The sequence below is a fragment of the Amborella trichopoda genome, chromosome 1, assembly GCF_054954075.1.
Source record: "Amborella trichopoda isolate Santa Cruz 75 chromosome 1, AtrichopodaSantaCruz75HAP2 v2.0, whole genome shotgun sequence".
NCBI lineage: Eukaryota > Viridiplantae > Streptophyta > Magnoliopsida > Amborellales > Amborellaceae > Amborella > Amborella trichopoda.
This window is the reverse complement of record NC_142336.1, coordinates 11792164-11813422: the sequence shown is the minus strand read 5'-3', so window position 1 is coordinate 11813422 and position 21259 is coordinate 11792164. Positions and strand designations below refer to the sequence as shown.

General features: G+C 36.3%; 1 long non-coding RNA gene across 4 annotated transcripts; it reads left to right on the top strand.

Annotated features, from left to right (window-relative positions):
- The first annotated feature begins 1998 nt into the window (after positions 1–1998).
- On the top strand, positions 1999–20038 carry LOC148783556 (uncharacterized). Of its 4 annotated transcripts, none has more exons than XR_016051534.1 (3): positions 2001–2272; positions 19350–19488; positions 19604–20038. It is a non-coding gene; the product is annotated as an uncharacterized LOC148783556 (long non-coding RNA). The 4 variants fall into 4 exon arrangements; XR_016051532.1 differs by having other exon boundaries at positions 19311–19488; XR_016051535.1 differs by lacking the exon at positions 19350–19488 and having other exon boundaries at positions 1999–2272.
- The last annotated feature ends 1221 nt before the right edge of the window (positions 20039–21259 follow it).

The following is a 21259-nucleotide window of genomic DNA, read 5'->3' as shown; positions in this document are numbered from 1 at the left end:
CTGGAAATTTAAGCATCAAGATGTTTAAAAGCCTCATGATGTTAAAAAGCCTCATAATGGAACTTTAATGACCGTGATGAGTGAAAAGCTATTGGATTTTTCAAGTATCACTATCTAAAAGGTATGACTCCCCAAGCATCACGACACTGTAAATACCGTGATGCCTAAATTTCTAGTAGCCTTGAGCATCATGGTATTTAAAGTGTCGTGATGCTTAAGGGGGTCAGTACGGTATCCTTCAGACCGTGATGCATGGAAAACTATTGGATTTTCAAATCCTTCTAAGCCACTCAACATGATCTTGAATTACTCTTATAAGAGTATGTCCTCGAAGTCACTTGGATTTCTGAGTTAAACGGTCACCATTTGATTCTTTGTTATAATCATTTAGATATGAACCTAATAAGTAGCCTCTATAGAGAGGCTCAAATTGGTCTTCCAAAACGAATGCTCAAATCGAACTCATAGAATTCAATTGAAGCTTCAAGGATTTTAAGTCCAAAGAGAATAGGGGAAAGCTAGAGACTGGAGCCCAAAACAGGTTTGATAATAAATGATGATGTCTGTTAGAGGTATCAAGAGTAAAAGACCAATAGGCATTCATGGATGCACTAAAGTGGCGACTGAAAGCAAAAATTTAGATAGCTCAAATTTATTGGACACACAAGAGTTTTAACATAATCGGTTTACTAGAATTTACACATTACAGACATTACTGACCTCTTTACAATAACAACTTGACAAAACAAACAAAATATGCAAATTATTGAGGATGCTTGCATCTTGGCTTACATTTATGACCCCACTCTGGCAACTCAAATTGTATTGTATTTGAGCTGTTATCTTTTTGTTTAATCCTGCGAGGGCGTAACTGTTATGTAGATTACACCAATTATTGAGTCAGTATGGGAATAAATTATGTATTACTTGGCCCTTCATCTGGTCAAGAACTCTCCCATACTTAAACCAATGTTAACAAGTTCGCTTCGCTACGGCCAAAGCCTTCAATTTTCCACAGGAAACCAAAGATAGGTCAAGAAAAAACCTCCCTTCGGTATGATTCGGAAGCTTTGGGTCAATTCGGCGGCAAAAAAAATTTTATCTCTTTGGGAAAAAATTGGTAATATATATATATATATATATATATATATATATAAGGTAAAGGGTGCAGTTGGCATACGAACACCTCCGTACGTGTAGAGGTTATGCCCTTCAAAATTTATCATGGTATATAATTTTGATGTAAAATGTTATTAAGATTATCTCAAAATCTATTTTTATATCTAATTATAAAATTTTAAATTTCAAAAATAGTTAAAATCAAGTAGATCTATAAGCATATGAAAATCTTTAAAATATATGGTGTGGATAATATGTTTTAAAATGCACTATTTCTGGGACTTAAAGTCTTTTTATTTTTCATAATCATACATAGATGATCAATCAAAGGGTTTTTCAATATTAAAACTACCTTTTCCGATAGATTTTTAATGGGCATCCATAGTTCTACATTATAAGGTAGCATCCTTATATAAACTTTTTTCTAAGGTAAAACTCAAGTCCAAAACGTTTCACCAAAAGCTAAAAGGGTGGAGTTGGCATACATTTGCATTTGTAGTTGTAGAGGGAAGGTGCATCTTCAAATTTTCATATTATATAATTTTGATATAAAATATTTTTAGAATTATCTCAAAATCTATTTTTATATTTAGTTATAAAATTTTAAATTTTAAAAATAGTTAAAATCAAGTAGATCTATAAACATATGAAAATCTTAAGAATGGATGGTATAGATAATATGTTGTAAAATACACTATTTTTTAGACTTAAAATATTTTTATTTTTCATGATTATTCATCTCGACTAGATATCGAGATGATCAGTCGAAGGGTTTTTCAACAGCAAAACTACCTTTTGAGTTTTTCTAACTGCCTTTTTTTTGATAAATTTTTGAGGTGCATTCGTAGTTCTACATTGTAAGGTTGCATCCTTATATAAACTTTTTCCAAAGTTAAAAGGTGAAAGGGTTTTTAGTTTTACAGCCGTCTCTCTCTCTGCTCTGGTGCACGGGCCATCTCATCTCTCCATCCTCCACCTTCAAGTTCAAGGTCTCTCTCTATTCCAAAAATAACCGGTACTCTCTCTCGCCCTCCGTTAAATCCCCAAGAAAGATGCCCTCTCTCTTCCAAAGTCCTGTTGCTCTGCCATAAATTTAGGGTTTTCCATAGAACAACAACCCTATAATACCAAATAAGGGCAAGCATCTCTACTGGTATTTTTATGCTTCGTTATCTTTGATTGTTGATTTTCTGTTAATTCGATGTGTTATTTCCATGGTGCTAGGATTTTTCTGGATACTTTTGTGCTGTTATGAATAATTGCTTGGTTATGAATTTTTTGTTTTTGACTATTTCTTTGAAAACTGAAAGCATATAAAAGTTTGATATTCATATTTCATTTAGTATGTTTTTTCCTTTTTGGTTTATTTTTAGGATAGAAGTTTCTTTTTTGTCTGCAAGTAGTTCTGGTGAGTTGCTTCCGTGCAAGAATACAGGCTCGATTTGGTTCCCATTAATTTATTTTTGGGTATCTTGCATTCCAAGAAAATAGAGGAATGGTTAAGTGGTAACAAATATTTTTATTTCTAGTTTTAATTTATAAACTTATATTTCTATTAAAAAAAAAAAACCCGAAGTCTTCCCCCGAATTGGATTGCTTCATTCTTCATGCCAAACCAGAGCAGACTCCTTAGCGAATCTAACAACATTGACTTAAACCATATCTTCCACCCCCATATCTGTCATCGACCTCCATTTCCTCATAAAACTCCTCATCCCCACCCATCTACTCCCCTGCATGTGGCCTAACTTCTTGAGGACCTTCCTCTGAGTAGTATAATCTCAATGTTTCTAATGCTTCCCTTCCCCAATTAGATCCTAATTCTTTAAAGTGTAACCTTCATGCACAACTATCCTTACAACTAAATCAATATGAGAATAAAACCGTGGGAGTTCTAAAATTAGTCATACCATTCTATCATTATTGTGATAACATCGAGGCGTGAATGTTGAGGGACAGGGTCTATAACCCTATATGGGTTATGGATTAGGGGCCTAGTCCTTGGTGTGTACCACTCCATGCATTTTTGTGTCGGCTTCCCATTAAACATATCATCTTCTGCCTCACATATATAATCTAGCCTGCTATGCCACATCTCTATCTAACCTCAAAATACGTCTCCTCATTCTCAAGCCTCCTCCCCTTTCTCTCCCTTCTCTTCCACTTCAATGGATATGTCGGTATCCCTTGATAGAGTCCAAACGACCACAACACACGATCTGACATGTACCCCTCACAAATGTATCCACATATGAGGAACATGCGACACAAAGCAGTATCCTGAACTTAAAGGGCATATGCTCTGTCCTCCTGGGATTCTATTCCTAAGTCAGGAAAATCATCATATGTGGTCCATATGACCTATCACAAAAAAAGAAAAAAAAATAAGGTAAATAACCTGCAACAAAAATAATTGAAATTTAAATAAACATGATCAGTGAAAACTTTTCTATACTAACATCATTATCCATGCACCATCGGTTTCTTGACGCCACACAAGACGGAAGTTGTAAGTGTTATCCCATACTCTAGGAGGGGCCCACCTGAGGGATCTAGGGAACCCTGCATAGATGTCTTTGGGCTTTGAGCATAACCATTTGAAGTGCTTGTACTCCAAGCACTGGAATGCATGCATAAAAAAAAAGTATTACAGACCAAATATTTGTCAAAACCTTTAAATATCTATCAAAATATTTAAATAATAGCATTACCATCAATAGAGTGGCTGATCCACTTAAGTGTTGGTGATAAGGACAAATAATCTTTGACAAGGATTGGACCAAATAAGCTAGGGCAGCTGCAAATATAAAATAGACACCGTACTGTCTGTGGAATCCACAAAGATTGTAAAGCTGATAGGTACAAGAGGTAGGCACAGATGTGTCATAACAAGGCCTGCCAGTTACAGTTGTGTGGAAGCAGACTAAATTTCTTCCTCAACCATGTCAGTCGAATAACAGAATAATTAGTATCTTCTGGCAGCTCTCCTAGCATCTAGATTATAAATTTCTTGTAGTTGTCCACTCTCCTAAAAGTTATAGGTACACCTGTCACCCTTAACCAAATAATGCTCCATGCATCTTCAAGAGTAGGCAATATATCTTCAACATTTATATTGAAGTGCCCATTGTTTGTCTCTGCACGCCACCTCTCGACAATAATGGCCAATGTGCCATGGTTGTGGTGAGACATAACAACCATGGTTAGAGGATACAACCCTAATCCCATGTCCAAGTCAATTTGAGCAATGTTAGATAAGAACCATAAACTTACAGCACTGACCTTCTCATCAATCCTGAGGGCCTTAACCCGTTCTTGAAATAGATTTATGTGATTATATTGAAGTGCCGTTGTTTGTCTTTGCACGCCATCTCTTGGCTCTCAAGGCTAGGTTCCCCTCATGACGTTAATGCCGGATTTTGGGGGTTTTAAGACAAAATTATTGGTTTCTTGGGCTTCCCCGGTCTGTTGTGTGACAAGCAAGCGAAAAGAAAGTGACAAGTAAGGAAACACAAAAGAAAGAAAGTGTGAGCACTTGGCAAATCGTGCCAAGTGATGTGTGCTTCGAGTCAGAGTTTAATCGACCGAGAGGACAATTGAGGTGTAGGGGTGAGCAACTCCTAAGAAGGTATACAATTAATAAAAGTGGAATTGGGCACAGCTCGTGCCTAGTTGAGCGCACCCCAAGTCGAGGGTGACACGATCAGGGCAGAATTAGAGAGAGTGTAGGTGACCCTCGAAAGTTTTTCCTCTTCTTTTTTTTTTTTTTCTTTGATGAACAGAGAGAAGCGGCAAATATTGAATCACAAGCACAAAAATGAATGGAGATTTTTTATTTTTTTACAAAGTATTTTTATTTTTATTTTTAAAGTATTTTTATTTTTATTTTAAAAGTATTTTTATTTTAAAAGTATTTTTATTTTAATTTTAAAAGTATTTTTATTTTTATTTTTTTAAAAAGAAGATACCTTAAAGGTGAATTTTTTTTTAAAGTGAAGATTCTTTTTTTTCTATTCTTTTATTTATTTTTTTCGAAAATGAAATGACTTGCAAAAAGAAACTTTTGTAGCAAAAGTAAATTTTTTTTTTAAACCAAATAAACTTTAAAAGTTGTTTTCTTTATCTTGCAAATCAAAATTTATTTTCTCATAAATGAGAAAGGCTTTAAATTTTTGTTTTTTGAAAGAAAGATTGCCTTTAAAAGATTTTTTTTTATTTTTTGGGCGAAGATGCCTAAAAAATTTGTTGATTCTTTTTTTGCGAAGTGATTTTTTTGTTTTAAAATAAAAATGGTTAAAGATATATTTTTTTATTGGATAAGAAAGATGGCCTCAAACACTCATTTCTTTTTTGTGTTTGGAGAGAGAATGGCCTTACACAAATGAAAACAACTTTTTCACAACAACTGACCTTTTTTTTTGGCAAAAGTGATTTGTTTTTTTCGTTTGAAGCAAATAGATTTTTTTTTTTTGCGATGGCAAAACCTAAAAAGAAGAAGTGATTTTCCTGAATTTTTATTTTTAACTAAGAAAGAAGGAACATAGAACAAATAAAGGGCAAACAAATTTTTTTTTTGGAAAGCAAATTGGCCACAAACGTGTTTTTTTTTTCAATTCAAGTGCTAAATTATAAGAGAAGAAATTAATCTTTTTTTTTTAATGCAAAAATGGCTTAGAATGAAAATTTTCTTTTGAAGGAAAATAGACTCCTTTTTTTTTTTTTTAAGAAAGACTTCTTAAAAAAGAAATCTTGTTTTTTTTGCAAAAGAACAAATTTATTTATTTTATTTTTTTTGAAAATGAGAAGGCCTCAATTATTATTATTTTTTTCTCTTTTAAAGGAAATTCGTTTTTCTTTTTTTTTGAAGGAGAAGAGGCCGTTTTTTTTTTTTTTCGTGGAAGAAGTGCGTTTTTTTTTTTTTTAAACTAATAGAAGGGCCTCTTTTTAGGAAAGAAGAGAAAGAAAATCACTGGAACCCTTATCCCTTTAGCAAGATAATAACAAGTTAACAACTTTTTGATGGAAAGAAACAAAAAGGTGTGATGGCCATGAGCAAGAGATCAACTTCCTCTTTTTAGGAAGAGAAAGAAAAATGACCAGAATCTTATCCCTTTGGCAAAATAATAACAAGTAACAAAAATTTTTATCGAATGAAACAGAGAGGTGTCATGGCCATGAACAAAAGATCAACACAAGAAAGAATCTTGTGTTCCCTACCTTTCTTTTCTTTTGAATTAAGACTAAACACCAGGAAGCACAAAAAGAAAAAAACAAGAGCTAGGAAGCAAAAAAAAAAGAGACGGTAAGGTGAGATGACAGGATTGCAATGACCTTAGAGACATGAAAGAAAAGAAAAAGCAGAAGTGGCAAGAACTAGGGAAGATTTCTTTGTTTTTTCTGAAAACCAATCTTTAATCTAAAACAAGTTTGTTTTAACGATTTCACAACAAATATCACTAAAAAAACATCCCTCTCTTTCTCTCGCTCTTTCTCTCTCTCTCGCAAAAAATATTAAGTGAGATGAAGATAGAGAAACATGAGGTTTGGAAATTTCCAGCCAATAACAATAATATATAAGACCACTTGAAACTCCAGCGAAGTAATAGGAATGGAAAGACCAAAACATAGAAGCAAGTTAGAGTAGGTAGAGAAAAAACATGAACAAGGTGTTATGTCTAGGGGTCTTCGAGTGCCCCTTTTTTTTTTTGAATTAATTTTTCTTCTTTTCAAAACTTGCTCCTCAAAAGAAGATCTAGGTATGTTTTTATTTTTATTTTTTCAATTTTTTTTTGTGCACAGATCTAGCTTGAAATGCCCCATGGTGGGCGCGTCAAACTGTTTACGATGCAAATCGGAGAGATCTTCAAAGGAAGATCCCTCAAATCTGTACCACAAACTAATTTTAAAAAGTGATAAAGAGTGGGGAAAATCAAATTTTGGTATGATGCCAGATTTATTAAAAAACGAATAAATCCGCTCTTAGATCAGTGGCAAAGCCAACATCGATCCAAAAAGCACAAAAGATTGAAGAAAAATAAATAAAATCATAAATTTAACAAAATAAACGAAAAATAAAGAAAAAATGATGGAAAATACTTGGCCGGGCCCATTGGCCAGGGGCACTCGAGGCCTCGCCTGTATTAGAACCACAGTTGTGTACATATGTCCTTTGTTGTTTTCTCTTCAAACTTGACCAAATATTGGCTTGGTTGAATTAGAGTTTTGATGATCTAGGCTAAAAGCTGGTTTCAAAAGAGGGATTAAGGCATAAGGTTGTTTCTTTAGATCTAAGGTAATGCTCACAGGTTTTCTCTCTGGGCTCTCTCTATCTCTCATATAAATGCTCACAGGTTTTCTCTCTGGGCTCTCTCTATCTCTGGGTTAATAAAGTCCAACCCTAAATGGGTCACAAAATGGGCTTATATAAATGCTCAAATCGTACCAGAATGGATACATATCAATTTTAAACAGATTTGCCCCCCAAATTTCTATTTGGGCGTAAAAAGAAGCCCAAATCTGACCAGAATTAGCAATTTCAGATTTTAGGTGATTCATGCGTTTTTGTTATATTGCCTACAGAAATTAAGGTAAAAGTAAGCTGTTTTGCTATTTTTACTTGATTTATTACTAAAGCAATGGTATTGTAGGATTCTGGATAACAGGATAAGAATCACGGACTATGATGGTTTATAATCAGGGGTTTTTTGGAATAATGTGGTCTTAAGGGTTGAATAATATCACAGAATTTGCCAGTTTTAAAAATGGAGGTTTACAGGTTCCCCTCTTTGGCACTCACCTGCCCCTTGAAGAACAAGGAGCGCCGAAGAGTGTCTACTTCTTTGTCACTCACCTGTCCCTTGAAGGACAGGGAGCCCTAAAGAGGGGCAACTGTAGACCCCCATTTTTAAAACTGACAAATTTTGTGATATTTTTCAACCTTAGAACCACATTATTTCAGAAAACCCCCAAACCATAGACCATCATAGTCCATAATCTTTATCATGTGATTCAAAATCTTGTAGGATTACTGTTTTAGTACTAAATCAAGTAAAAATAGCAAAACAACTTATTTTTACTTGATTTTTGGTAGGCAATATCACAAAATCGCGTGAATCACCCAGAATCCGAAACTGCTAATTCTAATAAGATTTGGGTTCCTTTTGACCCCCAAAATAGAAATTTGGTTGGAAGATTTGCTTGAAATTGATATTTATCCATTTTGGTATGATTTGAGCCTTTATATAAGCAAATTTTGTGACCCATTTAGGGTTGGACTTTGTTAACCCGTAGGCTAGGAAATATGAAAGATAGAGAGAGCTCAGAGAGAAAACCTGTGAACAAACACCCTAGATTTAGAGAAGCAACCTTATGCCTTAGTCCTCCCCTTTTTGAAACCAACTTTTAGCCTAGATTAGCAAAACTCTAGTTCAACCAAGCGAATGTTTGGTCAAGTTTGAAGAGAGAACAACAGAAGACTTACATAATTAGCCGTGGTTCTGATACGGGCGAGGCCTCGAAGCCTCGGGTGCCCCTGGCCCGGCCAGGTATTTTCCTCATCATCTCTTTTTTCTTTTTCTTATTTTTCATTTATTTTGTTAGATTTATGATTTTATTAATTTTTATTCAATCTTTCATGCTTTTTGGAACGATGCTAGTTCTGCCATTGATCGGAGAGCAGATCTATTCGTTTTTTAATTAATCTGATCTCATATTAGAATTTGATTTTCCTCACTTTCTATCACTTTTTAAAATCAGTTTGTGGTACGGATATGAGGGATCTTCCTCTCTGATTTGCATCGTAAACAGTTTGGCACCCATCCTAGGGCATTTCGAGCTAGATCTGTACACGAAAAAAATAAAAATATACTCAAATCTTCTTTTGAGGAGTAAGTTTTGAAAAGAAAAAAAATTAATTCAAAAAAGAAATGGCCACTCAAAAACCCCTAGACAAAACACCTAGTTCGTATTTTCTTTCTACCTACTCCAACTTACTTATAGGTTTTGGTCTTTTCGTTCCTATTAATTTGCTTGTGTTTCAAGCGGTCTTATATCCTTCTATTAGTTAAAAAAAACAGCGCACTTCTTCTACGAAAAAAGTCTTAAAAAATAGAATAAGGCCTCTTCTTCTTTAAAAAAAGTAAAATGAATTTCCTTTAAAAGTGAAACAAAATTTTTTTTTTGGCCTTTTCATTTTAAAAAAACAAAATAAAATAAATAAATTTGTTTTTTTTAAAAAAAAATTTTATTTTTAAGAAGTCTCTTTCTTTCAAAAAAAAAAAAAATTTCTATTTTCCTTCAAAATAAAATTTCATTCTAAGGCATTTTTGCATTAAGAAAAAAAGGATTAATCTCTTCTCTTGTAATTAGCACTTGAATTAAAAAAAAAAAACTTTTGAGGCAATTTTGCTTTTCAAAAAAAGAAATTTGTTTGGCCTTTAGTTGTTCTATTTTCCTTCTTTTCTTAGTTAAAAAAATCCAGGAAAATCTCCTTTTTTTTATGCCTTTGCCATCTCCAAAAAAAAAAAAAAAACGAGGAAAACTTCAAAAAAAAAAAAAAAAAATCACTTTTTCAAAAAAAAAAAAAGGTTAGTAGTTGTGAAAAAGTTGTTTTTATTTTTGAAAGGGCATTCTCTCCCCTAATGCAAAAAAAAAAGAAGAAAAAGTGAGTGTTTGAGGCCATCTTTCTTATCCACTAAAAAAAAAAATATATCGTTTGCAATTTTTATTTAAAAAAAATCATTTTTCTAAGAAAAAAAATCAGCGGCCTTTTTTGATCTTTGTCTAAAAAAAAAAAAAAAAAAAATCTTTTAATCTTGCTTTATAAAAAAACAAAATTTAAGGCCTTTCTCATTTTTAAAAAAAGAAAATTGGCTATGAAAGAAAAAAAAAAAAAAAACAACTTTTAAAGCTTAGTTGGTTTAAAAAAAAAAAAAAATCATTTTCTTCAAAAGTTTATTTTTGTAAGTCATTTCATTTTCACAAAAAAATAAAAAAATTGAAAAAAGAGTTTTCACTTAAAAAAAATAGAAATACTTTGTAAAAAAAAATCTCTTTTCATTTCTTTGCTTGTGATTCAATATTTGCCGTTTCTCTCTATTCTTCAAAAAAAAAAAAAAAAGAAGAAGAAGAGGAGAAACTTTCGAGGGTCACCTACACTCTCTCTCTAATTGTACTCTGATCGAGTCAGCCTCGACTTGGGGCATGCTCAACTAGGCACGCGTTGTATCTGGTTCCGCTTTTATTAACTGTATACCTTCTTAGGGGTTGTTCACCCCTATATCTCAACTATGCTTTTGGTCGGTTGAACTCCGACTCGAAGCACACAACACTTGGCACGATCGGCCAAGTGCTCACACTTTCTTTCTTGTGTGTTTGTTTGCTTGCCACTTTCTTTTCACTTGTGTGGTTCTTTACACACTTCTTGCACACAACGGATCGGGGAAGCTCGAGAAACCAACAAATATTTTTAAAACCCCCAAATCGGGCATTAACGTTGTGAGAGGAACCTAGCCTTGAGAGCCGAGGCGGTAGGATTCGCGTAACTTTAACTATGAACGCCCCTCCGTAATCCTTAGCCTCAAAGCCACTCTACACATAATAGGACTTGGTTGATTCTTTTAACAGGTGCCAGGACCTACTCAGCCTAGCCGCATTTCAATAGTTAGGAGCCCAATCAGACCTAGCCTAGCCATAAATTTAGGGCAAAGTTTTCTAGTGCTTATCAAGGTTGATTAGTCTTAGATCTCAGTCCGGGTCCACACCCGATTCGGATTTTAAATCTTCTGGGTCTTAAGTGCAGGCTTGTACCTAGCCTAGCCTAGGTCCAAACTAGGTTAATGCCTAGGTCCGAACCTAGGCCCCTTTTTGGTCCAAGCCAAGGCTCGTGCCTAACCCAACCTTGATCCAGTTCGGGTCTTCACCTGGTCTGATAACCAATCCTTCTAAGTCCAAGTCTAGGCTTATGCCCAGCCTAGCCCAAGTTGGAACTAGGTTCATTCCCAGGTCCCATCCTAGGCCCCCTCTCGGTCCGAGCCAAGACTCGTACCCATCCTAGGTCTTAGTCTAGGTCATAGCCTAGGTCTAAGTATAGAGTTGCATCTAGAACTGGACTAGGTTCATCTTAGCTCAAGGTTCAAACTGAAATCCACAGAGTCTAGCAAGATCTATCCAGTCTAGTCCTAGATTGTATCTAGATTCAGAGTTGTCCTTAGACGTAGACTAAGTCCAAACAAGGTTCACCCTCGGTCTAGGCCTCAGTTTAACCTGTTTTCAGTCTAGGTTTAGCCAAGTTCGAGTCTTAGTCCAACTAGGTCCATTGAGGGCTCAAGCAAAGCGTAGTCTAGGTCCATGTCTAAGCCAAGTCTAACCTTCTAGCTTAGCACAAGTTTAGGAGTCATTGCCTTGGATCAAACCAGAATAAGGTCCAACTCTGCGGCTCCAGCCTAGTCTAGATCCAGGGGACCTAGTCAGTCTGAGAGGCACTGTCATAGTGCTACCTCACAGATCCATAGTACTCGTATCAGTGAGCCGAGTCTCAACCTACATGGAACCATACCCAGTGGTCTGAGCCGCCCAATTGGTAATCCTTTGGGCCATGATTTAGAAGCCGTGGGCCAACATGTTAGTAGGGTCCGTAACACCCTAAACAGTCGAGGAGTTAGGCCTGGGGCAATCCTCTAGTACATGGGGGTTAGCCTTACATCTAGTCAACATGCCAAGAGTAAGGCTCCGGCCCAGATCGCTAGGTCAACCAATCCCAGTCGGGTTAACCTCGGTGTTCAGGGGGCAAGTGGGTTCACACATAGTTAGAGAAAGTCTACCCAAGCAACCCAACACCAGTAAAAGTCAGAGTTTTGACCTAACCAGGTATCAAGATAATCCTAGGGTGCATGCATACTTTTAAGAACTGTTGAGCCGAGGGTGCACCATCCAGTGTAGTCAATCCAAGCAGGTTAGGTGAGAAGGCATGCCCAACCTGTTGGCTCAAACCAGGATAACCCTAGGGTGCTAGCTTGCCAATCCAATCGACTAGGGGCTAGGGGTCTAACTCTAGTCATCACTCGAGCCCAGGTCTACCTAGGGGGCAGACTCCATCTGGCAATAACTAGGGACTCCCTTCACTCTTCCGGTCTAGTGTTGCAACAAGAGAATATCTCAACCCTAGGGTATGATCATCCAGTCAAGGTCAGGGACAGATGGACCTCACTACCCAAGGTCAGGGACAGATGGACCTCACTGCCCAAGGTCAGACGTATAGTCATCGTAGCAGCTTGAGTTGTCCATCCTAGTCAAGTGGTGTTCCTATCCTGCAGGCCTTCTTGGATGGTCACGTACTTCAAACTCTGAGAGATGGGTTTGCTCTGACCCTATTCCACTCGGGTGAGTTTATAGGCCGACAACCAGCATACCAAGTTCAACACACTCCTCAGGTTCAATCCTTGGGGCAACTTTCTACATGGGCTCAACAATCAATCTATACAAGCCACATACCACAAATCCAGGTTCAACAGACCATGAAACTGAGTCAGGTCACCGTTATACCAACGACCCAATTCATCAACATGAAATGCCTTTAAGACTCTGTTGAGAGAATGGGAATGTGAGATTTCTCAACTGCTAAATCCTACGTACAAGAGACTCTAGGACACCTAGAAGATCTACCAGTCGGGTTTGTGAGGCCACAATTCAGAAACAAGTTTTCTAGGAAAGAGGACCTTGAGGCACACATCAAACCCTAACTGTTAAAAGCCCAAACATTCCGAGACCTACCCAACCAACTTAAGGTCATGTTATCTTGTAGCCTATCAGAAGAGCCCTTGATGTAGTATTGAAAATTCATGAAGGATAACCCTCAAGCAACTCCCGATGAAATGTTCAGGCAATTTTCTTCCCGTTATTATGGGGAAAGACCAAGACCTGTCACCATTGGTGAGTTAACATCCATCAAGCAAAAAGTCAGGCGAGTCTCCTTCTAACTTTATAACAAGATTCAGAGAGGCTGTTATACGAGTCGCTGAAACTCCACTCCCTAAATCTGTGAAGGTAGGCGTGGCATTAGAGAACATAACCCCTGAATATGTCACCTTCTTCAGTAAGGTGGTGATCCCTTAATCGTTTGACGTTATGCTTGAAAGAGTATCGCGATATGAGGAAGCCAAGGATCATGAGGCCAAAGTTTTTCATAGCCTGATGATAGTCGACCCTCCACAAGAAGGAGAAGGGAATGAGGACTTGACTAGTGAGGAACCCTCTCAAGAAGGAGATGTGAACTTGATCAAGGTGAACTTGATCGAAAAAAGCGCCCCTTCTGCAAACCATCAACGAGAAGAGACTAACACTGACTCAACCACATGAAGAATGCAGACTTTCATGACAAGGGAATTCACTACCATTGATGATCCTTTAACCCAATCATCCCAAGTGAATGCAATAAAAGATGATCGACACATGTGGGATGTTGAATTAGACTCACAAGGGATCTAAGACGAACCTGAGCATAAGCTGAGTCAACACTCCAAAACTAGTGATTCTTGGAATCATAGAGGCAAGGCTAGTTCGAGGATAGTTTTTCAAGAGGAAAGAAAACAACAACTTTTGGAAGAAAACTTATCACCCCGAGAACCAGAACCACTAAGAAAGATGACATTCTAAAGGGTCTTAGGGGGCCTCTCGCACAACCTTCGCAAGATTTCTTGAATGATCCACCAATCTGGAATGAAAACTGGATATTGAAAATCCAACCATGTTACCGCCTCAATAGGCAGGCTCTCTAAGAGTCATTAAGGACATGAGCACAATTCTGATAACCGGGGCGCACCATATCAGGAAAGTTCATCTCGTGAAGAACAAGTTTCTAACGGAATAGAAAGCCCTGCAGGGGCAACCCTATCAAACTACTTAATAGGGGCAATCTTCTCTCATGAAGATGGCGCAACATGGACAGTTAATGAGATTGAGCCCTTGTTTGTTAACTCCCAACGTACCATAAGGTCATCCAATGTCAACTCAGTCACTCTTTTCATGCGAGAGTCTCGCCCGAGCTGAAGCATTGAGAAGGAGCCTACTACGGAATTAACTCTTGAAAAGAAACACAAAATTTGGAATGAAAGAGGCAATCGAAAAGGAGTTAGGTAATCACTCACCACTTGCAAGAAATCAAATGAGGCATTCACGCCTCAAACTTCAGAAGGCATTAACGCCTAATGAGTAACATAAATTATCTCATTAATGGGGAAAACCTAATGAGCTTGCCCTTCCATGCAAAAGATTGAGGGATTATGATACTAAGAGTGATTCTTAGTCCCAAAATCAAGAGTCGAGTGGGGCAATTCAAAGGATAAATCCAATGGGAACTCGACGACCATTGTCAGAGATATTGGATGCCAACTTAGGGTAAGGGAAATCAGAGGATGACTGATATTAGAACTTCTCTGCCACTTGGATAAGGGAAATATAATCAAATTCTTACATAGTCTTAAAACTAAATGCCAAAAAAAAGAAGGAAAAAGCACCATTGATTCTTCTACTTCTCATTCGTCATGTTCTTCAAAAATAAAGAAAAAGTTATGCTAGGCTGAAGATCCGAAAGGAACCCCAAGCGTTGGAAAAAAGGCAACCGGGCTTAACATCCAAAAGGGACCTCGGGGCGATGAAATAAAAAAAAAAAAGAAACTGTTGGGCTTAAGATATGAAAAGAATCCCAAGCGTTTGGAAAATGCTATCGGGTTGAACACTAGAAAGGGACCCCGGGGTCGATGAAAAAGTTCTTTAATTTCCTTCTATTCTCCAAAGTCTTTTCTCTCTAAGCATCTTCTCTTCCTTCTTCTTAAGTCAGAATGGTGTCAAAAGAAAAACCAATGAACATTAGCCTGATGGAACATCGTTAAGGGCTTTGATCATCTAGACTTCAAAAGGTGAATGGTGGAGGAACGAAATCGGAAATCCAAAGAGATTTTGAACACCCAGGGGCAGTATCTTGTATTTTCAAAAGTATGTTTTGCTTGAAAACTCCTGAGAACTCTCCTTGGAATTGAAATACAAGAGCTGAGGTTATATAGGGTCATATAACCTATAGGGTCCACCAAAAGGGTCCACTAAAGGGGTCACAAGTGGTTAAACTGTAAGAACCACATTTAAAAAAAAAAGAAAAAAGCTTCTTGGTGGCACAAGCCTAAACTGCTAATCAAAAGAAAAATCTTTCATTTCAAACTGTCAACCACATTTCAGTTCAAAATGTTTAGCCTAGTGTTTTAAAATGCGGCTGCATCATGCGGGATGCGCTCGCATCTGCATTAGAAACAGGCGCATATACGCTTTTGACAGATGTTGTTGCATATGCGTCGCATTAGGCCGCATCGTAGCCGCATCCCGCATAGGTCGCATTGCACCGCATCCCATTGCTACAGTGTCCGCCGAAATTTTTTTCTGTTTTGCCCCTTAAGGAGGGGCAAAATGGCCTTTTTGACGATCCAAATGTTAAGGAAACTGTTTGGGGGGTATTAGGGGCCCTAAACGAAGATTTTCAACCAATTTTGTGGCTTTTTTTGCATCAAATCGAGGTAAAAAAAATTTAGGCGGAATTTTTTTTTTCATCGAAATCTTCGATTTGGCGGTTGTTTGATACTTGGATGTTCATTGGATGCCTTTGATTGTTGATTTGGAGATGTTAGGGTGAATTTGTGATAAGAAATCGGGGTTTCAGAGGTTGTGAAGAAATCTAGCAGTGCTTCACAGAGTCGGTAAATTTTTTTTCCTTCTTGTACAATATTTTATACATATTTTTGGGGCAATGTCTTCTTCCCAATCTTCTAGTAATAAGGATCCGGCTTGAAAATATGCTAAACTAAAAAATCCCGAAGATAGAAATTGTGTGATATGAAATACTTATATGGGTGGATAACTGGGTACAAAATCTCCGACAGCTAATAGTTTTGAAGTTAATCCTTAGACTAAAATGCCTACTATCACATATATCACCTTCATATTTTTTTTTCTATGCATTAACTTATTTTTTTAGAATTTTTTTATATTTATTGACGGCATCATCGCGATGCACCTGCATCCGGGCCGCATCGGCCCCCCACCGCATCCCACATTTTAAAACACTGGTTTAGCCCTGTATGACATAAAAGGTCGGGTGTATTTGTCTAACCTCGTATGACGTTAAAGGTCAGATGTATCCGTCTAACTCCGTATGGCGTTAAAGGTCGGGTGTATCTATCGAACCTCGTATGATGTTGAAGGTCGGGTGTATCCGTCTAACCCCATATGATGTTAAAGGTCAGGTATATTTAGAAAACGTCTAGTCTCGTATGACATAAATGGTCGGGTGTATTTGTCTAACCCCGTATGACGTTAAAGGTCGAGTGTATTTAAAAAATGTCTAGCCCCAGCCCCGTATGACATAAAAGGTCAGGTGTATCCGTCTAACCCCGTATGACGTTAAAGGTTGGGTGTATTCAAAAAATGTCTAGCCCCATATCACATAAAAGGTCGGGTATATCCGTCCAACCCCATACGATGTAAAAGGTCGGGTGTATCTGTCTATCGCTGCATGACGTTAAACTGCTTAGAGGGCTTTATGGTTACAGGAGCTAAAACTGCTAACTAAAAATTTGTTTTTGAAAATATCTTTCTCATTTCAAAATTTTCATTATATGTCTTGTGTTTTAAAAAAACTTAATTTCTTTGTTAAAATCGTGACCTGTCCAAAGCTCCAGGTTCTATTTCAAAATTCCACCCTTGTTTTCAAAATTTCTAAGTAGAGTTTTAATAACAAATGTGCTTGGACACTCGTATATAATGATTACGGCATTGCCGCCTCATCTCTCTCTTCAGAATTGACCAGGCAAACCTTTTTCCTAAACAAGTAAAACCTATAGAAGACCTTAGAAAACTCGTGACGTTAAGTGGCATGGACAAAAAATCCAACTCGAGTTTCAAGCTTGTGTAACTCACTAATATCTCACGCTGAAAACCCTAGGATGAAAATTCCTTAGGTGGGTGAGCAGGGAATGCAATATCTTAAAAGGATAGTTGGTGTGCTCTCTGACTACGAAACGTTAGGATGAAATTTAAAATGCGTGCATTATCTTTGCCACTCATCCGCTCTTTGAAGGACAAGGAGCGCCAAAGAGTGTCTACTTCTTTACCACTCACCTATCTCTCGAAGGACAGGGAGTGTTAAAGAGGGGCAATTGTAGACCCCCATTTTTAAAGCTGGCAAATTCTGTGATATTCTTGAACCCTTAGGACCACATTATTCTAGAAAACCTCCGAACCATAGACCATCATAGTCCGTGATCCGTATCATGTGATCCAAAATCTTGCAGGACCACTGTTTTAGTAATAAATCAAGTAAAAATAGCAAAACAACTTATTTTTACTTGATTTTCGGTAGGCAATATCACAAAATCGCGTGAATTGCCCAGAATCCAAAACTGTTAATTCTAGTCAGATTTGGGCTCCCTTTGACCTCCAAAATAGAAATTTGGTTGGCAAATCTGCTTGAAATTGATATTTATCCATTCTTGTATGATTTGAGAGGGTGAGACTTTGTTAACCCGTAGGCTAGGAAATATGAGAGATAGAGAGAGCCCGGAGAGAAAACCTGTGAAGCTTTAGTCCCCCTTTTGAAACCAACTTTTAGCCTAGATTAGCAAAACTCTAGTTCAACCAAGCCAAGGTTTGGTCAAGTTTGAAGAGAAAACAACATAGGACATACGTACACAGCTGTGGTTCTGATATGGCCGAGGCCACGAAGCCTCGGGTGTCCCAGACCAACTGGCCTGGCCAGGTAATTTCCTCATCATGTTTGTTTTTCTTATTTTTCATTTATTTTATTAGATTTATGATTTTATTTATTTTTCTTTAATCTTTTGATCTTTTTGGATCGATGTTGGCTCTGTCACTGATCTAAGAGCGGATCTATTTTTATTCAATTTGTTTAATAGTTGACTTAGCGATGATGCAAAATTTGTTGAGCTTTGTTCCTTCACAATATGTTTATGCTTGCTTCCATCATACCTATCATGTGCTTCAATGGCTCCATTGATATAATGATAATGGCTTTAACGTTCATTTTTCATGTAGTTTATTTGGTTTACAAGAAAAATGTTATTTATGTATGCTGAGATGACAAAATGCACAATTGTTTTTTTTCCCATATTTTATCTACTGTTTCTATTGCTTGGATTTCTACTTCTTTGTTTGGGTGATTTATCGTGGGATTGGATGTTCCACACTGGATCTCATCACGGTGGTTTAGATTTCTTCTTCTTCGTCTTTCTTTTGGTTGGAATTTAGTGTCGATGTACGAGTTAGCTGTTCGCTTCCTTGAATTGTGGGCTTGGAACTGGGTACCTTTTGCAGATGCTTAGAACTTAAGCATAAATTGGGAAATGACCATATCACAGGACTATAGGCGTCCATATATCTAAATATGTGGAGCTATTTTTTGACCTCACCTCTAAATTTGAATCTTCAATTTATTTTACATTTAATTTTGGAATATGGCACATTCCTCGATAATCTTGTGGACTTTATTTTCCATCTTATTTTTTCTTCATTTACATATCTCTTGTAGAAAGCTCGAGCAATTATGTTGGAGTTGCAATATGTTGCAATTTCTCAAATAAATTGTGATATGACCACCACCCAAAGAGATAATAATCAATAATTTAATAAACTACTTATTTATTAGTTATTTTTTGTTCGATTTCTCCAAGATGTACATTGATCTTACCATCAAAAGAAAAACGATATGTATTGATCTTCAAAGAATTCATTTTGGTACAACATATTTAGTTTATTGATGTCTACATATATAGGAAGGCTTGCTCTTGGAAGTTATAAAGGGCATGTGTTCAATCACTTTCATAAAGCCCTTGTTGTCCACACCCTTCGATTCATATGCATTACGTGGTCTTAGGAAGTTATAAAGGGTGATTTTTTTTTCCCTTTTCTATATTGAACTTGTTATTATTGTGGTGGTATGGAGTATGACACAGATACGTCTTTTGAACTATACATGTTTTTCTAGTTGAATTGATCGAGTTTGCCAATTGTATCTAAAGTCTAAATGTTTCTATTACACCTCATTATGTCATTCTCATTCCATGCTGCTGATCCAGAAAGAATCATCAAAAATGCTCTAAGATTTCCTCCTAACCATTAAGAATCATTCCTTATAGTATGGTGCCAGTGCGAAAGAAATTGATAGTGCTATCCAGGTAAGAAGTGGGACATAATTCACGCACTTGTTCAGAGAAGAAGCCACGGAAGCTTGTTACATGTTATATGTGCAACAAAGTGGGACATAATTCACGCAGTTGTTCATTTTAAAAAAGTAGTGATTCACACCTTGCAGGGGTAAAATATTGATTATGTTGTAAATATTGATTACCTCATACTCTCTTTATCTACTTTTTTTTTTACTCTCACTACTTGAATGACAAGTTATTTTGTTTTTTAACTTGCTTTACAGATTTCAATGGTAGATGCCATGACCACGGGTCAGTCCTTGAATGCTATCATTCAAGATTATAGTGGTACCTTTTAGGTAAACTTTTACTATTATGATACTCTTCCCAATGACATGCATGCAAGAGTTAAATATATTTTTGTTTCATATGATCATTTCTTTTGTATATATCTATGATTAATTTTGTCCATGACATTTGGAACCTCTTAGTGATAACCTATTATATATTGTGGATAAATCCCACTTTTGTTATGGAGCTACTCATTGGGAGAGCCCAGCTCAACATCCGATGTTTTCGGTAAAGAGGAAGCAAACACAAGTGAACAAACATGGGATTTTTTTTTAGCACCTTTTTGAGCATATTGTCATGCCCTAAAAATTTACAATATTGATATTCCTGAGATGTGACAGTCAAAACATATATACATCTCTTTTCATGACAAATTTAGAATGGCGAATTCTTACAAAGTAACAAAAGAAAGTTTAACCACAACTACAATATCTTCCAGAGTTGATCCTGACGAACACTCAAAATGAAACCGCAGTTATCCTGAAAAAAAAAATGTTTACCATAATTTGATGAATTTGGCTACTCAGTAAGTGATCATTATAATCCTAAAAATAATCATGGTTGGAAGATATCAATATTTTCAAAACGGAGATCTATTAACAGAAATTAATTAACAGTTTCACTTAAAAAAATGCATGATTAAGTATAATCCAACTAATTGAAATGCATATAACATTTTAACGGCAGTGCATAATTCAAAGGATTTCACAAATTACCCTACTAGCGTCCCAAATAGGTCACCTATATACTCCATCAGCGTCCTGATCGGTCTACTTAATCCCTATCGGCGTCTCAAATAGGTCCACTTAATCCCTGCTGGTCTACTTATACCTCACCGGCGTACCAGATGAGTACACTTAATCCCTACCGGCGTACCGGATAGGTCCACTTATACCTCATCGGTAAGCCGCATGAGTCCACTTGGATGTTTAAAGTATTTCTAAATCTCTTTAAACATTCAAAAGCAGCAATATTATGTATTCAACATATCACTGGAAATTATTAATATGAATTTCACTGAAACCATTAATAACAGTCACTTTCAATAACATTTCAAAGATAACCAGTCAAATATTTTGGGCTCAAATTTAGAAAGGTAGCACTTCGTAAAGACATTCTAACATAATTGCCAATCTAGTATGTATAGAAAAACTCATATAAAAATCCAAGAATACAGAATTATCACAATTAATGGGATGTCAATTCGCAAATAAACATTTCACAAACAATGCTATAATCCAATGCAAACATATCAGTTTTCAAATAATAAGGCAGTCATTTGCGCATGAATTTTACAATGTCTAAATATTCAAAACAGTAGAAAGAAATCTCACAATTTTACTAAAAGCAGAAATATCACATTTATTTTTAATAATTTTACAATATCCAAAATTTTTTAACAATAGACAAGATAAATAAATAAATTTATTTCTAAGAATTTACAGCATTTAAAATTTCTTAACATAGACAAAATATCACAATTTTATTAAAAAGATTATTTTTCAAAATAATGAGGTCGCTTGAGCATAAAATTTATCGCGCTTAAAATTCGTGATAATAAACAGAAGTAATTATTTCATTTCATTTTT